Below are 25095 nucleotides of genomic sequence, written 5' to 3' on the forward strand. Positions count from 1 at the left end.
CATTGGCGCGGACCCGTGCTGGATACCCGCGCCAATGGGGCGCAACCCTAAATTTTAAAATCCCCCTTGCGGAGGCTCAATTAGGGAACAAAATGCATAAAAAGAGTATGAAAATGGAGCTAAGGGAAGTGCCTCTTACCTGGAACTGGCGGAATCTCAAATGGTTGCACGGATTGGTGGTAATCACTGCTCGAAGTTCGCTCCCCAAATGGACCACTACTACTATGCAAGAGGTAAAAAGTAAAAAGTAATTCTATTTTTACATTTTCACCATATTTATAAACTTTTGCCTTGTAATTAGGTTTAAAAAGTTGTTTTTTGAGTATTTTAATATACTTTTGGTCGAAAATGGATTTTACGCTTGCTTCTGGTGCTATGACAGGTCCTTTTTGCAACTTCGACGGTGAAACGAGTTGTATTTTATATTTTTTCGGACTCGGTAAATACACGAAAAAGTCGCTGTGGAGTCATCTTTCAGCTCTTTTCTGACTCGCTAAAAATGAAAAGATCGCCGAGTTACCCCTCTTGACTCGTTAAACGTAAATAAGAGGCGATCGTCTTTAAACCCTTTTTCCGACCGTGTAAAAACGAAAAGATCGTCAGACCCTTGTCGTTTCAGGTTCGTTAATGGTTACGAAACGACGTGATGTTGATCGCTTTTTTACTTTTTCAGATCGATGTCACTATAAATGAAAAGTACTCCTCGATCGTAATGGTCGGGCGGTTCTTTCGAGCATTGTTTTATACTTTTTCGGGCTCGGGAGACACAACTTTACAAAAAAGGACCCCCCTGGAGTTTTCTTTTCTGCTGTCTTTTCAGACTCTCTAAACAGGAAAAGACGCCGAGTTCTTCCTTTGTCAGACTCGTTAAAACTTAATGACATCGGGTTCTGTTGTAATGACACTCACAAGCATATGCTATCCCCGTCAAGCTTGTTAAAAATAATCGGGGTACTCACCTGAAATGGTAGGGAAAATGGATCCATAATTGTTGTCGTGTCGGCAGTATGTCGCTCTTGAACATGGCACTAGTCTGCATTCGTGTCTGGGTGGGGATATCTCATTTTGTTTTACTCTTGCCTCTGTGGGTTTGGGTTATCCTATTTGACCTCTCATCTGCTCATTGCCTTATCACCATGACCTTTGCTCATTTTGATGTCAAATACTGCCAAGTCCACTGTCGTGTTGCCGATATGTTCACGAAAAGTTGACCTCTGCAGCAGTACAACCTCCTCTGATACCTCACATAATTTTGATTTACCACAACATCCTTCCTCTGTCTCATGTCACTGATGTGGGAAACACTATGGCCCACCTTTGATCAAGATCACTTCCTGTCGACTTCGGCTCATTATCCAGGAAGCTGATCTAGAGACTCCCTTTCGGTGCCTTGGAGCCTGCATGCCTCAATGGCAGGTTCTTTGTGTTCGACGAGAGGTTTTCATCATTGACCTCCGATCGAATGATTCTACGGGTGTTCGACGCCAGCTCACTTATTCGCACACCGTAGATTGTACCTTGAGGGCCATTGTCATTATTGGTGGTACCTCTCGCGTCTGTTAACAGTTTTCATCATTGACTGGTAATCAGACGATGTTCATGCATGTTCGACTTCAACTCCTGTATTCGCATGCTTGGACTTGTACTCTATTCGGGTCGAGATGGAGCGCAAGACCCTGGATTTGGTCTGTTAGAATCCAGGTTGCGATTTGTGGATTATTATGTTCATTACATGACTCATTCACTGGATGGCTGCGACCATGCCTGAGTCTCTATATTGATCCTCACTGGATGGCTGCGCCCATACCTTGGAAATAGATTATTATGTACTCTGCTATGGATGGCTGTTCCCATACCACAGATATCATGTACTTGATATATCAGTTGTACTTCTTTACGCAGGTTCTCCGGCGGCCGTGTTTTCAGTCATGCATGTTCTTGTAAAGCATTTCACCCCTCTCTCTCTCGGGCCTCATGCTTTAGGGGGCATCTGTTACACAGCAATTTGTCACCGTTTGTCACCGTCCCTATTACCCCTCACCCGCACACTGGAGGACTCATTCCGGGACCTGTGAGAAGTGACATGACCTGAAACCACTTGCATCATATTCCTCTAAGTATGAGCTTCATTTGCCTTGAAGACATCTCCTACAAAATATCCATGAAAACAACTCTTTTTGCATTAGCGCGGGTCCACAGTTCATTGCCCGTGCCAATGAGGGAAATCCTCTAAAAAGGGCGCGCCATTGGCACTCTGTCCCAGAGTCGCACTCGCGCCTACCGAATTGAGTAAAGTTTTTAACCAACAAGCTTCCGAAGGTTCTCTTCAACCCATTCACCAACTGAATCTATGTTAAGCTAGGATGGTTTGGCTTCGAATCTTCATAGAAAGGAAAGTGGTTTGCCACCTTTCATGGAAGTTTCCAAGTGATAAAGCCAATCCCATGAATAATGTGGTTGATCCTATCTCTTTCTTCTCTATCTATAAAAGCTTGCCTCTATGCCTTGAGCAAGCTAGTTACAGTAGTTCTAGTTCCAGCATAGTGATAGAGAATACTAGGAGTTCAAGAGTTTGAAGCTGCAAGAGCCTTCTTTGCACCCATAAGGCCAAATCTAAGTAAGGAGATTCTTGTCACCCAAAGAGAGAGAGGCTTGTTCCCTATCCTAACAAGCTTTGCAAGACTTGTGTAGCTGACTACCCAGCCAAAGGAGGATTTGACGTCAGAACTATGGTTGTATTCTTCTTTGTTATTTATCAATAATAGATGACTATCATTATGGTTCCACTCTCATTGTCATATGATTTATGTTGAGTTATATCTTTTCTGACTGATATATAATTGCATCTATTGGATTTTATGCTTGTATTTGTGTTGTTCTTTGCATGTGCAGGTGTCCAATCACGGAGATCGTGGGGATCGTGACCGGCCGAAGGAAAGGAACGAGAGCGACGTCTCTTCTACGAATATTAGCGTTGGAATCCAAGTAGGTTATCATCATCCACCTTTAATTTGCAATTAGGAACTTGCGTGATAGCATTGTTCGATTGTTGCTAGACCCGGTCTGGGCTAGTAGGGATCGCCTCTGTCCGCAGAGGGGATTTACCTTCACAACAATCCAACTCTATGTTACACCATGATCAAAACAACAAGATCATGAGGACCATGACAACCTATGCTCACACTCTATGTGCAGTACCTACAAATCATAGCTCCATCCTCACATCTTCATGCTAGTAGACATGCTAAGACCAACAAGACATCATATATGTATAAGCTACCTATAACCAAACATAAAAGTGGTGACCAACTCACCTACAAACCAAGCTACTAGGTTGACATGAATGTCAACCAATAACACACCTGCAACACTGTAACACAAATCAATGCCAACACCCTTAACTAACTATCATTTCCAAATCATATTACAAAAGTGAACCATCAACATCAAATCTATTCTACATCTACACATTTGTTGAAGAGGAGAATTAGGGTGGATCAAAACCAATCCCCTAATCTCATATTTTTTTAAATGTAGAATACAACCAAGATGAAAAATGATAATATCCAATATACAAATGGGTTATTTGCTCCAAAAACTACAAATACATCTCAATAAATAATTTCTACACTTTGGAAATAAGTAATAATCATTCCTCTTGTTGTTTAGGTGTTTGATCTCGAGTTTTCCTCAAATCTAGGCACTATTTAGAAATGTGGGCAAATTTGTGCATTTTGGGAAGATTGACATTAAAGAACCAAGGATATCTCTCAAATCATTCAACATTTTGGAAAATGGCCCCATATGTAGCCAATTTTCCATACTAGAAACAAAACCCATGTTCATCTACAACCCAAGCTACCAGGTTGACATTAATGTCAACCAATAACACACCTGCAACATTGCAACACACATCAATGCCAAAACCCTTAACTAACTAACATTTTCAAAACATTCACAAAAGTGAACCATCAACAACAAATCTATTCTAAATCTAAACTTTTGTAGAAGAGGAGAATTAGGGTGGATCAAAACCAATCTCCCATTCTCATATTTGTTTAAATGTAGAATACAACCAAGATGACAAATGATAATATCCAAGATACGATTGGGTTACTTATTCCCAAAAATACAAATACATCTCAATAAATAATTTCTATACTTTGGAAATAAGTAATAATCATTCCTCTTGTTGTTTAGGTGGTTGATCTGGGGTTTTCCTCAAACCTATGCACTATTTAGAAATCTGGGCAAATTTGTGCATTTTGGGCAGATTGACATTAAAGAACCAAGAATATCTCTCAAATCGTTCAGTATTTTGGAAAATGGCCCGATATGTAACCAATTTTTCATACTAGAAACAAAACCCATGTTCCATAATTTTAAAATTTGCCCTCATCGCCTCAAAAATCATGCTTGAAGTTGATTGTTTGGAAAATTTGACCTGTAATGTTTTTTGGGAGTTGGAGCTTCACATGTGTGACCTAGGTGCAATATGATCAACCTAGAAGTATTTTAATACCTCTGCCTTCAAAACCCATGTGGCAGAATTTCTCCTAGAGAGACAAAAATGTGCTATCTGTGATCAAGTATAAGAACTAAACTATTAGTAAAAGAATTGGGCTAAACAATTTGTCATTAACAAAATCAATTTAAATTCATTATATCTACCAGAGACTTAGGAATTTATGAAATAAGAAACTTTTACCTCAATATGCTTGTCAAAATGGTTTCGGGTTCAAAGGGTTAGGAATACATAATAACATGGGTAATATGTAGTTATGAATCATAGGAGATGGGTGATAAATGATCAAATGAGTCTTGTAAAGGTGACAAAATAGGTGCCCAACATCTCTTCCACATTGAAAATTTTGCAGGCTCTCATGAAAAATAAATCCATCCCTAATACAATCTTGTAGCATGCTCAAATTGTCATGGTTAAGCAACTTTTCAACTAACATGAAGTCCGTAACTCCTTTTATAGACACTTTACTCTCCATCAACAATGTTTAGTTCATCCTTGAGTCATGGAAGCTCATTTTTGGAGGCTCTTTAAGAATGGGATTCTACTAAGCTATACTACAAAGATTATCCAAAGTTTTATGTAAATCATAATCATGTTTTCAGAGAAATTCAACATTCAACATCTTCTAACTGAGACCCATGTCTTTACACTCATGAAGAAGAGTTTGTTCTTTTACATCACTATTTCCCGACAAAGAATGTTTTAGATTCTACAAGAAATGGAGTGTCAATAGTCACATCAATATTGCATTACACAACCATCACATTATGCACCTTTATGGAAGGTCCAATGCATATTATTACCAAAGTCATGAAAACCAAGACCATGAATATATAACCATAAAACATATTTTTATACCTAGTATTTCCTCAATGGTTCCATTTTTATACAACAATAAGGAGTTGAGAACATTAAGAGCTTGGCATGTCACTCTATGATAATGATGAAATTTTTGCACCTAATTTGACAATTGCATTAAAAATCGTATCCCTCATCATTCTAAATCCCATCCAATTAGGAAGCCAATGCTCCAATGAAGAGACATCCCTTGGGGTTCGCACTAGACCATTTGTAATGAAACATTTCAGTATTACTAACATTCTTTCTTCATTTAAGTTATTCAAGGAAAGGCATTAATTGCTTGGTAGTTTTCAAACATATGAAGAAAACATTAATAGAAGAAATGAAGACCACATAGCCACATGATGCCCAGTTGTAACATGTGCAAGAAGCATTCCTCCATGCTTCATAATTATTCCATTTTCATTTGTTTCCAATGCATTATTTATGAGTGGAGTTAAATTTAAATTAGCCAAACCATTATGCTCCTACAACGGTTGTATAGTATATAGTCAATGTCATTTCCTTTTATATCCTTACATCCTCTTTGTTTACGGAAGTTTCACACTCTATATTTCCAAATCACAATGCACCTCAGTTCTCTTCATTAACTTCTGTATTTAGAACTTCATTTCATGAGTTTGAAACACCATGGAATCCACTACTACTTCAACATCGACTTTAGTCAAGGGAGGGCTTTTCAACCTTCTTTATAACTTACTACATTGTGTTCGCTTTAGGAAAGGAGTGACATTCTCCAATTTGGACTTAAAATTTTCCTTCAAAGTTTACTTTGGTAATCAAAATGATCTTTCCCAAATAAAATTGTTTAATTTCCACCCTCTGTACATAAGCAAGATTTTTCAAATTGTTTATTATATGTTGAAGAAGCCCAACCATACTCTTATTAGGATAACACATACTAGCATAAACATTGCTATAAGATTGAACATTTTTTTGCCAAAGCCTTAAAATAAGGTTTAGTAATCCATTTCCTTTCTCTTTATTATGCATGGGGTCCGAACTCATAACCTTAATACAATTAATACTAGTGGAGAAAAGCGTAAAACCAAGGTTGGAAATAAAAATGTAAGGATCACAAAATTCTCTCATAATTCATGTAAACACGCATCTTGTTATCGTTTCTCATTACGAATCAAGTGATTTGTAGACTATGCACATCGCTATGCCACCAACAATCCCTCACCCACAACTTCATAACAACAACATGAAGTGTATCTAGGCATAAGCATGACGATAAAGGGCGATGTGTTGAGAAATCTAGGGCATTAACATTAGGTGATTTATCTTCTATTAATGATTGCTTGTGAATGTTTTTTACTTCTTTAGATTAGGATCTTCTTCTTGTTATATTATTAGTGTTCTTCTTCATCAAATAGTAACCAATGCATGAACACAAATAGACCAGAGACACAGAATGTAGGCTATTAGCCAGGGCCAAAACCTCTCACTTTTTGAGAGGAAAACCCGCACAAATTTTTCTTATAGAGATTCCAATTGACAAATACCAAGACCAATACCCTTGACTTAGTAGCCTCTCCAAGACCAAGACAAAAGTCCTCTAGATAGTTAACCTTCTTCTAGACCCCTCTTCCATTTTGATCTTATTCTTTGAGGCATAGTATTAATGAACTATCATGCCACTGTCATCACACAAACTTATCACTGTCATATCACCAAACTGTGATCTTTGCAACATCACTGAAACTCACTATTACATAATCAAAGATAACACTTAGCACTGAGACCTTCTTTTAGAGATCTGAAATTCTGTTAGCCCAAAAAATACTTTCGTTGTCCCTTCCTTATCTATCTTCATTCCTAGACATCCGAACTTGTCACTTTCTCATTGTCACTGTGATCTTAATCTTAGAGGGATCTGAATTCCCTTTCCTCTCATAGAATTGTAGCCTTCAAACTGTAGCCTTTACCGAGATATATATCTGAATTAGAGGTGATCTGAACCTCCTTTCTTCCACTGTTCACCGAAATATCAGAGATATGCGAAGTTATGTAATGAAAATCTGAATCTCCTTTCTATTTTTCCATCCAAAAATTTCAGAGAGAGATGACCGAAATTCTGTATTTGGGGAATAGGCCGAGGTGCCTATTTATAATGGTTTGTCTATCATATTAAGCCAACCTATACTTATGAATAGGTGTGTCTCCATAGGGTGAGTCGACATGAGTTTGTCACCTTATCCCGAAGCCGACATGAAGAGAGGACTATGTGCTTGTCGTTGGAGGGCTACATAGACTTATATACAATTTAAACATGCTCAAGAAGATCTCTTCATACATGACATTGATTCCATGACTCTAATGATAAATCCTAAGGCTCTCAATGGGAGCCATCTAGATAGAATAAAATCTCTTGTTCATTAAACCCATGAAGCAAGCCTTACAATAATAATTTTATTTTCTTCTTTACATCATTTACAAAAGTCACAATTACATGTCATTATGAAGACCAAACCTAGTTACATTTTACAACAGCCCCTCTTAACTAGGGAGGTATTCATAATGGTATTTGGTCATTCTCATTTTGGATAATTTCTCATAAGAAGAATCATATTGGTAACCCATCTGTCTAGCATCATATCAACCAACATTTCACATAGAAAGGCCTTGACTAATAGCTTTATCCACATGATTAGAGCACAATGTTGTCCCAATGATTCATAGACACCATAATCATTGTCTCTCAAGGTACATACTCCACTCGGGTGTTCACAGAGTATGACCTTCTTGTTGAAGAAAGTGTAACTAGGTTCGGTCTTCATAAATGTAATTTTTATCTTTATACTTGTAAAAGAAAATAATTATTATTTTTGTAAATTGTAAAAATGAGTTTCTTTCTCATTACATAGGTCAAGCACATGTTTGAGTGTTTTTAAGAAAGTCAAAGAGTTAATGTAATTATTGAATAGCCATGTGGGCATGTTACACTATTTAAAGATATGTATTAGAATCAAAGAAATATGTTAAGGGTGATCCTCCAAAGAAAAGACAAGTCTCCTCTTCAAGTCGGCTCAAAGAAATGAATTTTTGGTGCACCTAAAGTCAAGTTTCCCCAATGGGAGGGACAAACTCCTATATACAAGGCCATTTGACCTCACAACTAGACCATTAATCATCTCTGAAATCAATGAAGAAGAAAGGTTGAAAAATAAGTGTGAAAAAGGAGAATTGAAGTGATTCTAGGGCAGTGAAGAAGAAGGAAAAGAAACCAAGTTTGGGAGGGTTGTTTAAGGCTAGTCTCTGCCACACGTGTGAAGGAATAAGGGCCATTATGTTGTCATAACAAAACCCTAAGTGCAACAACATAAGAAGAGGTGTTTTGGGTGAAAAAGAGGCTCCAAATAGGTCTCCATCTCAAGCGAAGTAAGTCTCACCTAAAGCAAAGGAAAGAAGCAAGAAAAAGGACCAAGTACAAGTCTATATCAGCCACACAAGTGAAGAAATCAGACCTGTAGTAGGGTAAATAAGATCAACCTCTCAACTTAGAAATATCTCTCAAGGAAGGTTTCATTCTCTAGCCAAAGTGTCAAGGAAAGGTAATATTTCCAAGTGAAGTAGAGAAGAAAAGTAAGACTCCAAAGCAGAGGTCACTAAGGAGACCTAGGGTTTCTACAGTTTCCAGAAAAAGAGCTATCAGTTGTCGGAAGAAGTGTGAAGGAAGAGATCAAGTTTGAAAGTAGAAGAAGGAATTGACTGAAGGACAAAATGAAGAGAGACTGTGTCTTGTGCTTAGAGGATCTACTGGTCAAGGGTCTAAGGTTTGGCATTTGTCAATTGAAGCTTCAATAAGAGAAATTTACAAAAGGTTTTTCCTCTCTAGGAGAGAGAGTTTTTGCCTTGGCTAAGAGCCAACATCTTGTGTTCTTGTCTCTTTTGCTTTTGGTAACTGTTTTATGAAGGAAAAGATCACACAGTAATAATAATAAGAGAAGATTGTGTTAACAAGAAAAAGTAAAAAGTGCTTTACAAATAGTTATCTTTGTCAAAAGAATCTTATTATAACCTAGATTCCCTAGATTCTTCAACATGGAACCAGAGCTAAGGTGACACATCAAGGAAGGGAATCTTAAGAACACATAGAATATTGAAGCATCAAAATAAAGAAGCAAGGGCACACAAAGTTGAAGCATCAAATCTGCAAGAAAGGGTTCCAAATCCATCAATGACAAGGAGGATTACTATCTTCTCTCTTAGATCCATAAAAAAGGACTATCATTCTGGGAATAAAAGAAAACCTTCCATCTAAAGGAATCTTCAAGAAGGCTCATTAAAGAAGGGCTTACATCAAAGAATCATCATCTTCAAAGGAAGGTACTTAGATAGAGGCCCATCATTGAATATCTCTAGATCTACACATTGAGAAGTTTTCATCATCAAGCAAATCGATCACAAGGAACCTTGACGGAAGCATCTTGAAGAACTCCAAGATCCAAGAAGTTGAGACTTCATTCATCAAGGAAGAAGCAAGATATCCTCATCACTAACATTCTAAAGTAAGTATTTTTATGTCCTCTTATGAAAATATCAAAATGTCTTTTTGAAAGGAAAGCAACAAATTGGTTAGGACTGCTAATTTCCTTGCATGGAAAAAGAGGATTGATCTACTTCTCAAAGAAAATGAACTTCTGGACTACATCAAAGGGAGTGTCACTATTCCTGCTAAGGAACAAACTCAAGCCCTAGAAAAGTATAATAAGGATGAAACAAGGGCTCAAAGGATTCTGATAGAATCCATCAAGGACCCTCTCGTTCCTTATGTTTCCAAACTTGAAACATCTAAATAAATATATGATAACTTGGTGGAGCTATAGTCAATTAGTACAACGGGAGAAGTGATATCGTTATGTAATAAACTATACAAAATGAAGATATCCAAGGAAGAATGAATAGCCCCATACTTCATGAAGGTCAATGAGATGAGAGACCAACTGCAAGAACTAGGAGAAGTTATGTCAGAAGGAGATATGATAACTGTGGTGCTTAATGCATTACCTAAGGAATGGGGCAACTTCACATCCAATATATATGCCAAGAAGGAAGAAACCCCGTTAAATGAACTTCAGTCTCCATGCAAAATTGAGGAGACTAGACTCAAATCCAAAGATGATGTGAGATCAAAGGAGCAGGCATTTGTTGCTATGGCCAAGAGAAAATGGAAATTTGGCAAGTTTGGTCCATAGAGAAAGGGTAAAAGAGATATGTCCAAAGTCCAATAAGAGGGATTGTCCTAAGTTTAAGAAGGAAAACAATAAGAGGAAACGAGAAGAAGCCCACATTACTCAAGAAGTGAAAGAATAATAAAAGAAGCAGAAGAAGGAGGACTCTCCGGATCTCTACTATGACTGAGATCAACTTCTTCACATAAGTCTTCTTTAAAGTTTTGGGTATCATAGGAACATGTAGCAATAGGATAGAATGAATTTTTTATGGGAATGGAATCTTTAGGAATATAGGACCATTATGTCGAAATACATCCGCTAAAGATATTCATATTAGAAAGATGAAACCATTGAACGACCTCATCAATGCATAAAGGAATGATCATGACCAGGAAGAATCTTCTTAGAAATCCACTATCATCAACAGGCAGGAGCATTTGCATAATAAGGACTATAAGGACACCCCCCCGGTGGAATATTCAATAGAAATTTCATGAATTTTAGGAAAAGAAGATGTCTCGATAGGAATTCCACTTATGGGGATTCAAGAAAGGATGATATGTAGGAAAGGAAAGATGTAGAAAAGCAGATATTTGTTGGCTGTGTTATATTCTTTCCATGACTATCACTCGCATGGGGGGGGGGAATATCCCCTGTACATTGCTCGAGATGCTGCCGAGGGTCAGGGGGGGTGGTAGCCGCCTTGTACAGGGTCTGGGGCAGCATCCCAAGATTTTTTTTTTGGACCCTATATTACGTGGGCGAACCTACCTATGGTTTTGAACATGGATTTCACACATGGTTTTGGGCATGATGGTTTTCTGTCCATGGTATTTTGTAGATCCGGTCAAGGGAACTACTACTATGTTCTAATATAGGATTAATGGATTGGGGTTTATGGATGCTTCGACATGTATATATATGTATTGTAACATTGAAAGGAACATAATGAAAAATCAATATGGTAGTCTTGGTTTTGGGATCTAGGAGAAAATATCTGTGTAAATTTGCTTTATATTTTATGCTCTCTCCATTGTTTATTTTCTATTTTTAGAATTCGTATGCATGTAATTTTTGTATGGGGTTAAAATCTAGATTTGGTATCAGAGTTGTTTTGGCTTCAAGGGAACGCCTTTGTTGCTGAGGGGTTTTTGCTTGGGCCTGTGATAGAACCTATTCAGAGGGAGATCTATGGGATCGATTCTTGTGGTGAAAGAAGACGACGAGTAGTGGAAAGATAGAGATTGAGAAATTTAATGGTCAGAGTTTTGAGTTGTGGAAACTCAACATGGAGAATCTACAGGTGAATAAAGATCAGTGGATCACGGTAGATCTGGCTACTAAACCAACAACAATGTCAGTTGAAGACTGGGCAAAGTTGGATCCGAAGGCAAAGAGAATAATATGATTGTTTCTTAGATTCATTATTGTTGAATGTATCAGGGGAAGCTTAGACAAAGGCTTTGTGGGACAAGTTAGGGACTTTGTACCAATCTAAGAAACTGCTCCTACGGAAAAAGATGTATAACTTGAGGATGAAAGATGGAGACTCGATGACAGAGAATCTAAACACATTTAATACTATGGTAAGTTAGTTATTATCTATTTCTATTAAAATTTCAGATGAAGGTAAGTGCATCAGTTTGTTGTGTTCTCTACCAGATTCATGGGATAGTCTGGTTGTTGCAATAGGTAGAAATGAAACTGCCTTGCAGTTTGATGAAATAGTCTCATCCTTACTATTAGAAGAGATGAGACAGAAAAATATGGAGGGCCAGAATGGTGATGCCCTGTCTATATGAGGACGGTCCCACAATAGAAACAAAAATAATTCCTTGAGTGGGAGATCTAAATCTCCAAGAAAACCTGTAAAGGTGTGCTGGAAATGCAGAAAGGAAGGGCACTACAAAGGGATTGTAAATCTAAAGCTCCTGAGAAAAGAAAGGGATCTGATGATGCTCCTTCTGCAGAGGCAAAAACCACCTCAGATGAAGGTGGGGATGTGTACTTGACTTCTGCTTCAAGTACACATGTAGATCATGAGGCATGGTTGATTGACTCAGGTGCATGCTTTCTTGCACTTCACTCCCCATAGAGAGTGGTTTTGCGAGTATGAGAAATATGATGGTGGTGATGTCTTCTTAGGGGATGAGAGGAAGGCTAGAATCGTTGGTCACAGAAAAGTCAAGTTGAAGTTGCAAGGTGGAAGGATTAGAACACTTATGGGTGTTCTGAATGTTCCTGCATTGGCCAGAAATTTGATTTCTGTAAGTAAGATGGATGATGCAGGTGTAAAAACAATGTTTGAGAAAGATACCTAGGGAGCACTGGTATTGATGTGGGGAGTTCAGATTGGAACTCTATACAAGCTTCAAGGTAGAACTGTTATTGATAGGTGCAACAGTTATGTGGTTCCTGAAAGTGGAGCAGAAAATATAGTAACTGATGGAGAAAAGACCATACTATGGCATCAAAGGCTTGGACATATTGGAGAGAAGGGCCTTGGAATACGTCATGGTAAAGGTATGATAGAATGTATGTCTAATAGCTCTATAGATTTTGAATTCTGTGAAAATTCTGTATATGGGAAGCAGAATTGGGTGAGTTTCCCCTCTGGTGATAAGAGGGAAAAATAGATATTAGAGCTTGTGCACAGTGATGTGTTTGGAACTGTGTTGATTCCATCACTGGAAAATTTTGTGTACTATGTATCATTTATAGATGACTTCTCAAGGAATACATGGATATGTTTCCTCAAGAAGAAATTTGAAGTTTTTGAAAGGTTTAAAGCATTTAAGGCTCTGGTGGAAAATCAGACATAGAAGAAGACAAAGGTATTGAGGACAGATAACAGTGGAGATTTTTGCAAGAAGGAATTTGAAGAGTTCTGTAAGAAGTGTGGTATAGCACGATAGAAGACTACTCCATACACACTTGAGAAAAATGGAGTTGCAGAAAGAATGAACAAGATGTTGATGGAAAGGGCAAGAATCTTGCTCAATGGTGTCAGGTTAAGACAAGAATTATGGGTAGAGGCGATGGAGACAACATGTTACCTGGTTAACAGATCACCTTCATCAACGTTGGAGGATAAGACTCCACAAGAGGTATGGACTGGTAAGACACATTCTCTTTCACATCTGAGAGTATTTGGATGTGATGCATATGTACATGTTCCAAAGGAGAAAAGAAAAAAATGGATAGTAAATCTGAAAAGTGCATATTTATTGGGTATATGGATGGTTTAAAATGTTATGAGCTTTGGAACCCAGAAACAAAGAAAGTTGTGTACAACTAAGATGTGGAGTTTAGAGAGGTGAAATATGTTATTAAACATGAAGTATTACCAAAGGAACCTAAGAAGATACAGTTTGAGCTAAAGGAGGAAGAATCAGACTCTACAACAGAAGAGGAATCAGAAGATGAAGAGCCACAAACTCTAGCTGTGAGAAGATCAGTTCGAGAAAGAAGGCAGTTATAAAGGTATAGCTCATCTACTTTCTATTCAAATTTTACTTTATCTATTACTGATGGTGGTCCCAGAACTGTGAGGGAAGCAAGATTTAAAGGATGGCAAACTCTAGAAAGAGGCCATGGTTGATGAAATGGCATCTTTGCACAAAAATGAGGCTTGGGATCTGATGGGGTTGTCGGATGGAAGAAAACCCATTGGAAGCAATCATGTGTTCAAAAAGAAGATGAATGTAGAAGGAAAGGTGGAGAAATATACATCTCTATTGGTAGAAAAATGTTATTCCCAGATGCCGAGAATTGATTTTGGTGATATTTTTTCTCATGTTGCCAAGGTAGCTTCTATTAGATTACTTTTATCTATTGCTGCTGCTTTTAATTTTGAGGTAGAACATATGGATGTGAAGACACCATTTCTTCACAGGGATTTGGAAGAAGAGATGTACATGAAGTAACCTGGAGGCTTTGCGGTGAAGGGTAAGAAAGAACTGGTATGCAAGTTAAAAAAGTCTCGGTATGGGTTAAAACAGTCACCGAGGATGTGGTATAAAAAATTTGATACATTTATATGGACTTGGCTTCACCAGAAGTAAAGCAGATCACTATGTGTATTTTAAATTAATTTGTGACCGCATTATTTATCTGGTCTTGTATGTGGATGATATGTTGCTGGTTGGAAATGAAAAAGAAATTATCTAGGATTTGAAGATCCAGTTGTCCTACAAATTCGACATGAAAGATATCGATGCTCCAAACAATATTTTGAGCATGGAAATTAAATGAGATCGGCAAAGAGGAAGCTCTGGTTAAACCCAAGGAAGTATGTCGAGACAGTACTACAGAGGTTTAATATGCAGGATAGTAAACTGGTGAAGGTTCCTTTTCCTATAGGTGTAAAGTTGTATGCTAAACAATGTCCCAATACATAAGAAGAGGAAGAGGACATGTCCCATTTTCCATATGAAAGTGCATTCGGTAGCCTGATGTATGTAATGGTTTGTACTAGACCAGACATTGCACATGCAGTGGGACTATTGAGTAGGTTTATGTCAAAACCAAGGAAGGAGCATTGGACGATAGTGAAGCGGGTTTTCAGGTATTTGTGTGGCACTAGTGACTATGGTTTGTGCTACCAAGGAAGACCAGGATTGGACAGAGTTTTGGACATCCATGGATTTGTTGATGCAGACTGGACGAGAGATCTAGATCGGTATGTGTTTAACCTATTTGGAGAGGCAGTCAGTTGGATGATAAGAAATAGTCTATAGTGGCACTTTCAACTATAGAGGCAAGGTACACGATGGCCACTCATGCAAGAAAGGAGGCAATTTGGTTGCAGAGATTGTGTTCAAGTATGGGGTTAGTACAATGAGCTATAAGGATAGACTGTGACAACGAAATTGCACTTTTCTTGGCAAAGAACCCTGCTTATCATTCAAATAAAAAGCACATTGTTGTTCAGTATCACTTTGTGAGGGATATGGTTGAGGACAAAAATGTGTTGTTGGTAAAGGCAGACACTTTGCACAATACTGCAGATGCATTGACAAAGTATGTGAGCACTGAGAAGTTCACTTGTTGTAGAGAAACAATGGGCGTTGCAGGGCTAGATCAATGACTAAGCTCTCCTATGGCCCCTTGTGGAAAGAAAACAACAAGTGGGAGAATGTTGGGTTGTGCATGGATTTCACACATGGTTTTGGGCATGATGGCTTTCTGTCCATGGTATTTTGTAGATCGGTCAAGGGAACTACAATTATGTTCTAATCCAGGGTTAATGAATTGGGGTTTATGGATGCTTCGGCATGTATATATATGTATTGTAACATTGAAAGGAACACAATGAAAAATAAAATTGGTAGTCCCGGTTTTGGGATCTAGGGGAAAATCTCTGTGTATATTTGTTTTATATTTTATGTTCTCGCCATTGTTTATTTTATGTTTTTAGAATTCAAATGCAGGTAATTTCTGTACGGGGTTTTTTCTAAAATATTGAGGCAATCTCAATGTAGGAAGTTGTTAAAGGAAGTTGAGATGATCAAGGAAATAATTAATATGAGGTATGTATGCCTATATGTTTTCCGTTAGAGTCATCATTTATAATCATGGGGAATTACTCTGGAAGCATGGTCAAGAATAAGAGGAGATCTCTTTCATTAAGATATGCATGAAAGCATGGTTCACACACTGATAAAGGTCAACATGAGAAATGTCCACATATGTAGTATGAGGTGATTGACAAGAGAACCTATAAATAAGAATATGAGAAAAGAGATTAGGGATAAAAGGACACCATGGACACTAGGAATCAACATCTGATAGATTTGTTGAGACATCTTCTGAAAGAAGGCACAAAAACTCTAACTAAGGAAGAAAAGATCAAAGGACTCTTGACACTTGGAAAGGCCATGGAGATATGAACATGAAAGATGCTAATAATTCGAGCCAACAATATTTCATGATGAAGAGCCATCTCGTAAGGTACTGCTTTATTTAATGTTATGTTTTGATTTCTTGAATAATATCTAGATGAGTTCATGTAGGACTACTGGAACAAGGGTTGTAAGTGCAAGTACAACTAACATTCATGTGGTGGATGGAAATTCTGGAAAGAAGCATGATGATAAAGAAGTAGCTATATGGCGAAGGTTCTAGATATGTATCAAGAAGGCCACTTTCCATGAAGAAAGGAATGGCATGACGAACTAAGAAGCAAAGTGATCAATGGTTGATGCCCTACAAGGAAGAAGCTCATCTGGATTTCATGACATCAAGGAGAGAAATTGATCAAGTAGCTGAAGGACCCACAAGAAGAGTTGCTCGTGAAAAGGAGAGTCCCTGGTTGAGAGGGAGCTCTGACAAGTCCCTAATTAAGAGGGAGCTTTGGTAAGTTCCTAGTTAAAGGGAGCTTGGGTACATTCCTTTACAGGAATGGGAATATCTTCCATAGTTTAGAGGGAGAGATAGACACAACATTCTTGTCTTCATTTGGGAAGAAAGAATGGAGGATTAGGTAATCATATGGTATCCGATGCTCTTTGAGGATGTGTAGGGCATCCAAGATAAGAGTAAGCAAGAGGACTGATATTGTTTGAGGGATGGGAACCCAAGATAAGAATAGTCCTAGAAGGTCATACTCAGTGAACACTTGGGTGGGTATGTACCTTGAGAGATAATGACGAAGGTGTCTATAGTCATTGGTCTCACCAACATTGTGCTATGATCTATTGAGAGATAGAGCTGTTAGTAAAGGCCTTGCTGTGGAAACAACGTTGGTTACTATGATGCTATAACAGATGGATTTCCAATCCGATTTCTCTTATGTGAATTCTTCAAATTGAAAATGGCCAAATACCTTATAACGATTTATGAATACCTCCCTAGTTAAGAGGGAGTGTTGATGAAAATGTAACTAGGTTCAGTATTCATAAATGTAATTTTTTATCTTTGTACTTGTAAAATAAAATAATAATTATTTTTGTGAATTGTAAAAATGATTTTCTTGCTCATTTCATAGGTCAAGCACATGTTTGAGTGCTTCTAGGAAAGTTAAAGAGTCAACATAATTATTAAAGTCCCATGTGGGCATGTTACACTATGTAAACATATGTATTAGAGTCAAAGAAATATGTTAAGGGTTATCCTCCAAAGCAAAGACAAGTATCCTCTTCAAGTTGGCTCAAAGAAATGAATTTTTGGTGCACTTAAAGTCAAGTCAGCCTTACTAGCTCAAGTCGGCCCAATAGGAGGGACAAACTACTATATATAGGGCCATTGGACCTCACAACTAGACCATCAATCATCTATGAAATCAATGAAGAAGAAAGGTTAAAAAAGAAGTGCGAAAAAGGAGCAATGAAGTAATTCTAGGGTAGCGAAGAAGAAGGAAAAGAAACCAAGTTTGGGAAGGCTGTTTTAGGGCTAATCTCTGCCACACATGTGAAGGAAGAAGGGTCATTATGCTATCATAATAGAACCCTAAGTGCAGAAACATAAGAAGAGGTGTTTTGGGTGAAAAAGAGGCTCCAAATAGGCCTCCATCTCAAGCAAAGTAAGTCTCACCTAAAGAAAAGGAAAGAAGTAAGAAAAAGGGCCAAGTATAAGTCTATATCAGCCACACATGCAAAGAAATTAGGCCTGCATTAGGGTAAATAGGATTAACCTCTCAACTCATAAATATCTCTCAAGGAAGGTCTCGTTCTCTAGCCTAAGTGTCAAGGAAATGGAAGATTGCTAAGCGAAGTAGAGAAGGAAAGTAAGACTCCGAAGAAGAGGTCTCTAAGGAGACCTAGGGTTTCTGCAGTTTCCAGAAAAAGAGCTATTGGTTGCCAGAAGAAGTTTGAAGGAAGAGATCAAGTTGCAAAGCAGAAGAAGGCATTGATTGGAGGAAAAAAGGAAGAGAGATTGTGTCTTGTGCTTGGAGGATCTATTGGTCAAGGGTCTAGGGTTTGGCATTTGTCAGTTGAAGATTCAATAAGAGAAATTTATAGAAGGGTTTTCCTCTCTAGGAGAGAGAGGTTTTTCCCTGGCTAAGAGCCAACATCTTGTGTTATTGTCTCTTTTGTTTTTGGTAAATGTTTGATGAAGAAAGATATCACACACTAATAATAATAAGAGATGATTGTGTAAATAAGAAAAAGTAAGAAGTGTTTCAAAAATAGTTATCATCGCTAGAAGAATCTCATTTTAACTGAGGTGCCCTCGATTCTTCAACACTTCTTTGGACTATTCTTATCTTGGATAGCTAGTCCTCAAAGAAAATTGGTCCACGACTACTTTTAACTTGGATGCCCTGTCTCATCCTCAAAGACACTCAAATGCCAAATGAATACCCAATCCTCCATTCTGTCTTCCCAGGTGAAGACCATACTGATGTGTCTACCTCTCCCTCTCAATTTTGGAGGACATATTAATTAATTCCAATAAAGGAATCTACTCATTCCTACAGAAGGAATGTAACTAAGCTCCATCCTGGCTTAGGAATTTCCAAGTTTTTTCCAAGTAAGAAGTTACTTTTAGGCTCCCTCTTAAATAGGGACCTACAAAAACTCCTTAATCAACTGCTTGAAGAGCTCCTTCCTTCAATATCATGAATTTTCTTTGTCAAGGAGTCTTCATCCTTTTCAGGCTTCTTCATAGGGCATAGAACATCCATCACTTTTATCCATGATTTAGTAATGTCATCATTCATCAAAAATTGATCCATTAGTCTTCATTTGGCTTTGCTTCATGCCCTGTTACCTTCTTCATGCCATATTTTCTGGAAGGATCTTACATCCTTCTATATGGTCCTCTTGGAAGACATCCACAATTGTTCCCTTTGGCAGTCCTGCATAAGCCCATCTAGATATTTGTTCAAAAATAAGAAATGAAAACTTAAATGAAAATTACCTTTGTGATGGTATTTTATCATGACATCTTCCTGTATGTATCAACATCCTACAAACATGTTGACACATTTCCCAAATATATCCATTGTCAAGGGTATCCATCCTTTTTAGACTTCCATTAGAGTCATCATATCTTTTTGGGAGATTTCCTTGTCAAATATTCTTGGTCTTTTGGATGTTGATTTCCTTTACCATGGTTGCATATCTAATGATCTTTTCCTTCCTTTCTTCACACATTTCAGAAGCTTCCATTCAGAGTTCCTCAATTGTAGTCAACCACCCCATGCTTCATATGAGGACATATTATGTTGATTTCATCTAGTGTTACTCATGCCTTTCAGAAACCTTTAATAGGAGGATATTCATTTCCTTTGATAATGGTTATTAAGATAAAGAAATGATCCAAGTTACTTGCAACCATACACCATGAATTTATAAAATCGAATATAAGCATACATACCTCATTTACCTTTGAGTCAGCTAGGATTCTTTTAGCAACTTCCTTGATTGAAAATATCTTCAACCCCTTGATCTACTTTAACTCTTATGTCATCATACCATCATCCCATGAATTCCAAAGTTGGAGTTCTTGATGAAGCACTTGCTTCCTCTCTAGATCGGTGAACCCTCTGATGAGGATTCCATCAGAGATCTAACATATCCTTTTCTAGTAGATGTTTCCTTTTGACTGATGTATGATGAGACTTGTCCTAGATTACTTCTTCCTTTGATCTCTCAATGAGGTCACCAAGAGCTATATCCTTCATAGTTGACTATCATACATCCTTCATGTTTCTTATGGTGATGTCACGAGCTCTCACTTCTAATGATTTTCCTCTTCCTTGGACTTCCTTATTTCAATTTTTCTCCACTTCTTCGGTGAAATGGACTTCTTCTCTATATTTCTTATTATTTCCCTTCTTCAGTTTAGGACAATATTTCCTGTAATGAATTGATTCTTAGCTATGTTCTTCTTTCCTTTTGGAAAATGTCTGAATACTTTTTCCCCCCAACCTATATTCTTCTATCTTGCATAGAACCCACAAGTTGTTGAATGGGATATCCTTCTTATCCTCATAGAAATTTGTTACCTTATTCATAAATTAGTGCATTTAGAATAATGATGATTATCTCCTTATCATCTCTCCGAGATCTTGCAGTTGAGATCTTATGAAGATATCCATTCATCCTTTGATACCTTCAATTTTGTGTAGATCAGATCTAAGTGATATGACCTTCTTTATCACATCTTTAGAGAATAGTTCTACCAGCATATCATATATATCTCTTTGATGTATCCAATACTGCTATATGAGGGGACCTTTCATAAGAATCCCTTTCCATGTATTGAAAGGATACCTTTTCATAGATATGTTCAATGACTTCACTTTCTTCAAGGACTATGTATATCCTCCTTTTCCATGCAAGGAATTTAGATGACCCAACCAACTTATAGATCTCCTTGCAAAACAAAGTCATCTTACCAAATTTTATTATAGAATGAAGGATACTTACTTGACAAGTGAAGATTAAATCTTCAACTTGATCACTTTGATGGTGGTTGAAGAAGATGTATTAGTGCCCCCTTTTGGACAATCTTCTTCCAAATGAAAATCCATTCTTCAATAAAGGGGATTGCTCCTTTTATGATGAAAATGTCTTTAGATCTAGATCTCTTTGTTGATGATGATTGATGAGGATGTTTTGCTGTTTCCTAGGATGATCTTCTTCAAGGATAATGAGAGGATCCTTACTTTAATGAGCGGGAACTTTCCATATAGCTTTTGAAGATGATGACGTTGCCTTCTAGCCTTCTTTGTCTTTAAGATACTTTGTCTTATCGGTGGTGAATGAGTGTAGATCATAAATGCTTCTAGGGTCTCCAAGATGATGTGATCTTAGTCCTATAAATTCTTCTCTTGGATGTCTATACTCGAGCTGCCTTGCTTTGTAGATATCTTCATCTTGATGAGGGTCTTTGTGGTCTTTTTCTAAGTAATATAGGATCCAACACTCTTGCTGGTGTAGACCTTTAGTTGCCTTGATTTGTAGATCTATTCGTGTTGGGTTGTGTTATATTCTTTCCACGACTAGCCCACGTAGTTAACCGGGGGGTTAGAGGGGGGGCGGAGCCCCCCCTTCGTTGCGCCGATTGCGTAGCGAGGGGGTCATAGGGGGTTTGAGGGGTGCAGGTAACCCCACTCTATGGGGTCCAGGGAAGTGCCCCATAAAATTTTGGTTTTGGAACCTATGTTAGGTTGGGTGGAGCCACCTATGGTTTTGTGCATGACTTTCGCACATGTTTTTGGACGTGATGGTTTTCGGTCCATGGTTTTGGACGCGATGGTTTTTGGTCCATGGTATTGGATGCTTCAACATGTATAAATATGTATTATAACATTGAAAGGAATAGAATGAAAAATCAAGCTGGTAGTCCCAGTTTTGGGACCTAGGGGAAAATCTCTGTGTATATCTGTTTTATGTGTTATGCTCTCGCATTGTTTATTTTCTATGTTTTAGAATTCGTATGCAGGTAATTTCTGTACGGGGTTAAAATCTACAATTCACCTTGAGTAGAAATAAGGCTTTGGCCTTGATTGATGATCCCAAGACTTATTCTGAAGTAGACCTTCTTCTTTGATCTAGGGTTTGATTCTTTAATGTAGATATTTGAACTTTCTCTTTGATATTCTTCGACTTGCTTTTGATGCCATTTTTGAGATTTGATTCTTGAGTGTCCCTTGATGATATTCCCTTCCTTGAATTTGACACCTTAGCTCTGATTCCATGTTGAGAAATCTAGGGCATTAGCATTAGGTGATTTCTCTTCTATTAGTGACTGCTTGTGAATTATTTTTACTTCTTTAGATTAGGATCTTCTTCTTGTTAGATTATTAATGTTCTTCTTCATCAAACAATAACCAATGCATGAACATAAATAGACAAGAGACATAGAATGTAGGCTATCAGCCAGGGCCAAAATCTCTCACTCTTTGAGAGGAAAACCAACGCAAATTATTCTTATAGAGATTCCAATTGATGAATACCAAGACCAATACCCTTGGCTTAGTAGCCCCTCCAAGACCAAGACACAAGTCCTATAGATAGTTAACCTTCTTCTAGACTCCTATTCCATTTCGATCTTCTTCTTCGAGACATAGTATTAACGAACTGTCATCACACAAAATTATCACTGTCATATCACTAAACTGTGATCTTTTTAACATCACTGAAACTCACTATCACATCATTAAAGATAACACTTAGCACTGAGATCTTCTTTCACAGATCCGAAATTATGTTAGCCCAGAAAATACTTTCGCTATCCCTTCCTTATCTATCTGCATTCCTAGACATCTGAACTTGTCACTTTCTCATTATCATCGTGACCTTAATCTTAGAGGATTTGAATTCCCTTTCCTCTCATAGAACTGCAACCTTCACCGAGATAGATATCCAAATTAAAGGTGATCTGAACCTTTTTTCTTCCACTGTTCACTGAAATCTCAAAGATATGTGAAGTTATGTATAGGAGATCCGAACCTCCTTTTTGTTTTTCCTATCCGAAAATTTCGGAGAGAGATGGCTAAAACTCTGTATTTGGGGAATAGGTCGACGTGCCTATTATAGTGGTTTGTCCATCATATTAAGATGACCTATACTTATGAATAGATGTATCTCCATAGGGTGATCCGACATGAGTTTTTCACCTTATCTTGAAGCCGACATGAAGAGGGGATTGTGTGCTAGTTGTTGGAGGGCTACACAGACTTATATACAATTTACACACGTTCAAGAAGAGTTCTTCATACATGACAGTAATTATGTGACTCTAATGATAAATCCTAAGGATCTCAATGGGATCCATCTAGATAAAATAAAATCTCTTGTTCATGAAACCCATGAAGAAAACCTTATAACAATAATTTTATTTTCTTCTTTACATCATTTACAAAAGTCACAATTACATGTCATTATGAAGGCCAAACCTAGTTACATTTTACAAGACTATGCCCCTGATAAATTCGCATAAGATAATATTATTTTAGCTACATATACATATAAGGTCGTATATTGAGGAAAGCCTATGACTCAAATACAATCATTTAGCTCACAATGGTTATTAATATTAAAATATTCCGCTATCTGTATAAGGGGAACCAATGGAAGTTAGAGCAACATGAAATAGTAACTTGGTATGCATCTTTATTACTAGGTCAATGGAAGATTACAAGTGGTCAAACAATTCCTCCCTTATGTCCCAATCTGAATGACCTAATTTGTTATTGTATCTAATAATCATGGTAACTATGTTGTAAGTTGAAAAAAAACATAGCAAAAGAAACCAACACAAGAAAAGGGACTTTAGCTAGAGCCATATTATTTTGTTCCTTTCCATGCCCACATTTCCTTTTCTAAAGTGTTATTCCTATATCAATTGTTCAATACTTTTCCTTTCTCCTTGTCCTCCATACTACATTTTAGTGATTCTTGCATCAATCATCTTTTTCATAGAACCAAAACTAGATCCTCTGTTGCTTCACTTGTAGTCTGCTCACCCCTACTTTTTTCAAATTCACACTAGCAGTCTTCCCATGCCCATAATACTTTGAAAAGAAATGTAGGGATTGCACGAGAGCATCATGATGCACATTCATTTTCTAAAGGGGTGGAAATATTCCCATATTTCCAACAAATTAAGCACAACATGAGGTGAAGAGTGCATTCAATACTAAAATAATATTTTAAAAACGGTGAAATTTCCTTACTCTCCTACTTAACAAATAGACAAGCCATAACTTTGAAATGATCTAATTTCTCCCAAAAATAATTCCTATATAACATGTAGAAAAATCTTGTGAACAAGAAAGGGCTTATTGCTTCATCAAAGACACAAAAACTAAAATTTGATTTGTTTTAGGGAAAAATACAGTAGACCAATATTTTCTAGCTATGAAATGACAAAAATATTGCAAAATGAGCATTCATTTTTCTCTGAATCAATTACTGCCTAATGTAGGCCTCATGATAATTATGTTTGCACTTTAAACTGACCAACTCACCTCTTTCTTCATACTGTTCCTGAAAAATGTTGCATCTGAATTGAGTGTTTAGAGAATGGAAATTACATTTTGTATTTGAATAGAAGCTTTTCTCTAAAAACTTGGAAATCATCTCCTGACTAAGACTTGTGCCTGACATATTCAATCTATTCTTCCAGAAGGTGCATATAAATTTCCTTTATCCCTAATAAATCAAAATAATTAAAGAGTATTTTTCACTGAAGATTGTTTGACTTCTAGCATATACTAAGATGAATGTTGAATCTAAGCTTGTTGAGGATCAAATTTGAATTATACAAGGACGAAATCTTTGGAACCCAGGCTATGATTCAGGAAAGTTGGAACTGATGGAATGAATACTAAAGCTATTAAATACTTATTGTTGTTGTCCTGAACTGAAAGGAGTGAAGCTTAGAAATATTAAAAATTCCAAAAATACTAAAACCAACTGAAATCAAGAGATTGTGAGCTGATGTTGGAGATTGGATCCCCCTTTTTGGTGGCACATTGTTGTAACTAATGTTAGGATGACGAACCATAAACCCATATCTAGCACAATTATATCTATGTGAATAAATTTTGTTGAAGTTGAACATAGAAAGAAA

This window comes from Pinus tabuliformis, chromosome X, assembly GCF_031772625.1.
Source record: "Pinus tabuliformis cultivar Carrire ecotype Pingquan chromosome X, CPIR1, whole genome shotgun sequence".
Taxonomy (NCBI): domain Eukaryota; kingdom Viridiplantae; phylum Streptophyta; class Pinopsida; order Pinales; family Pinaceae; genus Pinus; species Pinus tabuliformis.